The sequence below is a fragment of the Desmodus rotundus genome, chromosome 13 (genome assembly GCF_022682495.2).
Source record: "Desmodus rotundus isolate HL8 chromosome 13, HLdesRot8A.1, whole genome shotgun sequence".
Classification (NCBI taxonomy): domain Eukaryota; kingdom Metazoa; phylum Chordata; class Mammalia; order Chiroptera; family Phyllostomidae; genus Desmodus; species Desmodus rotundus.
The window spans coordinates 91255270-91260069 of NC_071399.1; positions in this window are offsets into that span (position 1 = coordinate 91255270).

Consider the following 4800-nt stretch of genomic DNA (forward strand, 5'->3'; position numbering starts at 1 on the left):
ACTTTCATGGACAGTGCAGGAAATGACCGTGCCTGCCTACGTCTGTGCCGAAGTGCGCGGTGGGAAACAGTCTCCTACACAGAGAACTGTGGCATTTATTTAATTTTAAATTCTGCCCTACTGCTTTCCCAAAAGTGCACCAATTAATACTGTTGTTAATTTTTGTCGGTCCAATAGATACTAAATTATTTTGTTTTCATTTGTATTTCTTCCGTTCCAAATGAAACAGCATGGTTGCATGTTTCCATTTTGATCAGCTCTTCCTAGTCTGAATTGTTCATATTCTTGGCCCATTTTTCTCTTTAGTTTATCTTTTTACTGCTTTTTTTTTAGCTCTGGGCTAAAAAGGACTTCAGCCACACTGTTAATTTTATTTTTCACAAAAAGGTGCTGCAGTTTTGGCTAGCATATGTGCTAAAAGTGGATTTCATCTTTTTACAAGCTCCTTACCTAATCTCATGTTTTTTAAAACTTTTATTGTTTAGTTACAGTTGTCCCCATTTTCCTCTTTATTAGTCTCCCCCACCCTACTCACCCCTACCTCCCACATTCAGTCCTCTCACCCCTGTTGTCTTTGTCCATGGGTCCTTTATACATGCATTTTTAATTTATTTTTAAAAATACTGATTTTAGAGAGGGAGGGAGTGACAGAGAGGAAAACATCAGTGTACTGTTCCACGTATTTGTACACTCCTTGGTCGGTTTTTCCATGTGCCCTGACCGAGGACTGAACCCACCGCCCTGGCTTGTTGGGACGGCACTTGAACCCTTGAACCGACCGGGCTCCCTGGGCTTCACATTGTTACCTTGTTCAATGTGTGGGGGGAGGTACCTTGTAGCGATTTTGTGAAATGGTCTCTCTCGTCCTTCAGAAGGGTCTCCTCTTTGTGAGCCCAAATCTGTCAGTATGTTTCATTATGGCTTCTAGGTTTTATGCTTGCTCACAAGATTTTGAAAATATTGTCACGTTTTTTCTAATACTTACACTTCTTTTACATTAACTTCATCTAGCTGGATCTGTTTTTGGATTCACATTTCATTGATCTCTTTTTCTATGCCCACACCAACATCTAAAGTAATTATTATACTTAAATGTTTTTATATTTGGTCTGAAAATTTTCCCTAAATTTTAATTTTAATAATGTCTTGTTCTTGACTATTCTTGTTGTTTTCTCTTACTCAGAATGCCAACTTCTTTACAATACTTGGCCCACTGAGACAGATCTTTTGAAAGGCCTTCCCTTCTATATAGTTTTACTCTTTTCTTTATACGAATAGGCCTTGCATCCTTGAAAAATTTTTTATGGATTTTATTATAGCTAACATTTTATTATCATTCCATTACTTTCTAATTAGTTATACCTGCTATAGTATGTTTTCAGCCACTTTGCTGAACTTCTATTGTAATAGTTTTTGGTTAATGCCTTGGATTTGTTAGCTAGATAACACCCTGCAAATAATGTTGTCAGTATTATTTCAGGCTGTTCTGATACGTATGTGTCATGCTTTTCTCGTCTGAAGCCACCAGAGTTGCTTAAATAGAAAGCATCCTTTTTCCAGTTTAAGGAGATTTTTAATTTCTGTCTGATCAGGGTTCCTAAAAAGTAAAATCTGGAATCTGTGTTGAGCTTCACATTTGCATGGCAGTTCATGTGTTTTAAAGAGGGTGAAAGTAATGAATTACATGGAGATTTTTTATGTAGAATCACCTTCGCCTTGTTAGGGTTGACCCAGCTTGGCGGGCCCCTGGCCTGCGCGAGCCAGCGTTTCCTGCGCGCGCTTCCGTTCGGTGGAGTGGTTAGCGCGGTGCGCGATCTTTCCGCGTGTTGCCCGTACTGTGGCATTGGGAGAAGGGTTTGCAAACCTTCTAGAACGAGTCTGAGAGCCATTCATGTTTTTCTACGAAACAGTTGGTGTAATGTAAGAGTTGTTTACTTCCTGAAACTGACAGAGCTCATATTTTAAATTGTACATGGTGCCTTTTTAAGTTTTATTTTTTAAAATGTTAAAGTAAAAATAGTTGAGCCATCCAGGGCATACTAGAGGAGAGCACCGTGACTTCCCTCCAATTTAAAAAGGTGTTCCCGTTGTGCCTGCGGGTGTCAGTTCCGGCGCCCGCACCCCCACCCCCACCCCCACCCCCACCCCCACCCTGGCGGCGAGCAGGGCCATCTCAGGCGTGTGCAGCGGGCGAGGTTTCTGCATCGAGTTTCAGGAAACGTTCCGTAATTGTGTCACGGACACTGGGCCGTGATAGAAATGGCATCTGTCCCTTCACCAGGAGGAGACGCTCACTTTTATTTTTAGTGTGTGTGTAAAAGTGGCCCCTTTCTTTCTTCTTAATAAGAAGTACAGTGTTAAAGAGGTGTGGTTAAAGGTTATAAACTTTCTGCCCAGCCCCTTGTACACCTGATATTAATGTGTATCATTCCCATGCATGTTTTCGTCTTCATTTTACATAGACGTATTTTAAAAAATACCTAAGACTAGTTTATGAAAAAGTCCATAGTATTCAGAATTTGGAAGCCTGTTTTTCACTCAGTACTGTGTCTGAGCTACAGTCCTGTTGATACGTGTAGACCTGCTCATTTTCTCTCAGTATAGCACCTCTGAAATCAGGGTGCTTCTCGGGTCGGTGACGTGTTAGAATTGGCAGCACTTTGTCACCGATACCGTCTTAGATTTTATTAAATCCTGTAGTTAGTTCCCCTTAATTGATTTTATAGAGCATTCGGTAGTTTGAGTATGCCAGAGTTAATCACTTCTCTTTTGGCCAGAGTTCTTCAGCTTTCCCATGCATAGATAACCAGACTGCTTGTACTTCAACAGTGCCGACCCAGGGCCGAAGCGGACGGCCGTCCCGTCTCACCAACGAACTATTCTGAACGCAAGTGTCAAGTTTAAGGAAGATGGGTAGTTTACTTTCTAGGTATCACTGCCCATGTGCATTCCACAGTAACTGTTTGACTTCATACTCCCAGCACCAATATGTAAGCTTTGCTTGCTTTTTATTTTCAGATTTGCACCCTTTGGAAATTAACTTTGAGTATACTGTGGGCTAGGGTCTGATTTCATCTCACCTTCTTCAAGTGCGTGGCCGCTCACCTCGGCACTCTTGCTTACTGAGTAGTTTCTTCTTCCTGCTTTGATTTCAGTGCCGTGTCGTATACTGAGTGCCTGCATATATTGAGAACATTTTAAGGATAATATACTTATTTATATTTTATAATATTATGTTTCTAGGCTTTCCTACGTTCCATCGTTTACAATGTGCTCCCGCAACCCGTGCATTTTCATTACTGTAGATTTATTTGTACTCGTCAAACCTGTCTTGGCCATTCTTGTGCTTTTACTCCTCCACAGGAATTTTAAAATCACGTTGTCATATGCTGGGAAAAGTCCTTAAGGCTCTCTATGGCAATTTCATTGAGTTAAAAAAAAAAACAAACAAACCCACATTTTTTGAGAGAGAATGATCATCTTTATGAAATTGAATCTTCCCATTGATGAATGTCTGCCTTTTATATTCAGTAACGTTTTATAGTTGTCTTCATCACAGTCTTGCAGATTGTATCTTTCTTTAAAATTACTCTTTCTGATCGTTGCTGATAGACAGGACCACTAACTCAGTCCGCTCTTACTCCTTTACCCTCACTCCTCTGCAGTCTAAAAGCTTTTTTCAGAGCTGAAGCTTTTATTGTGTTAGCCAAAAAGTTTGTTTGGCTTTTTTGTTTTTGTTTTTGCTTTTGCTTCTGTTTTTACGGAAGATGGCTCTCGTAGCACTGAGTTGTCTTTAACTTAAAAACAATTTTGATAGTTTGTATTGTGACAGTTCTCATATCAGTGTGCATTTTTAAAAAACATAAAAATTGGCGAAGTTCTGTGTAGCCATTTTAGTATTGAAGAACATTTTCAGCATATTATGCTTCATTATTTCAAGACAGGTAAAAACACCTGAAACATGAGAGATTGGTGCAGCGTGTGGAGGAGGTGTGTGACTGACTGAACGTGTCAGTAGTGGTTTGCGGAGTTCCGTGCTGGAGATTTCCCGCTGGACAATGCTCCACGGTCAGGTAGACCAGTTGAAGTTGGTAGCAATCAAATCAAGACATGAATTGAGAACAATGCTCTACCACAAGACAGCCGACAACACTCAAAATATCCAAGTCAGTAGAGCTGTGAAAATGAAAAATAATGCCTCTTATTTTATGGAAAACACAGGCTTTGGCCCACCCAATATTCATTCTAGCTTCTCTGTTGTTTAGTCAATCCAGCTTTGTCACTTTTTCCTGAATGAAATTTGTAACTCAAGCTTTCCTTGGAAATCATGCACATCTAACAGTTTAAAATTTATTGGTTAAAGTTTTGCATAGGCTGTGTTATTTTACAGATCTCTTCAGCATCTCTAAATATTCACCTTTTCTTGATTGAGATACTTTTTTGTTACCTTCTTTTCCTCTTATCACTGATAAGAAAACAGCTTTTGGTGTCATTGAGCATTTTTATTGTTGCTTTTTATTTCTATAATTCTGCAGTAATCTTCATCCTTTCTTTTCAACTTTATTCTTTAGTCTCACGGGTTGTAGACTTAGTCCGTGTACCTTTAGTCTTGGCTTCTAACGTGCATTTCTCCTCTAAGTGCTCGTTGGCTGCGTTTCAGAGACTGTTCTGTAGTGTTCACCTTGTTGCTCATTTCTAAACAGCTCATTTCCGCTTTGATCTTTAAGCTTAATGATTTTCTTTTCCCCAGAACTTAAAAATTCATAAAAATAGAAGCGAGGGGGTGTTTAGTTTATTATA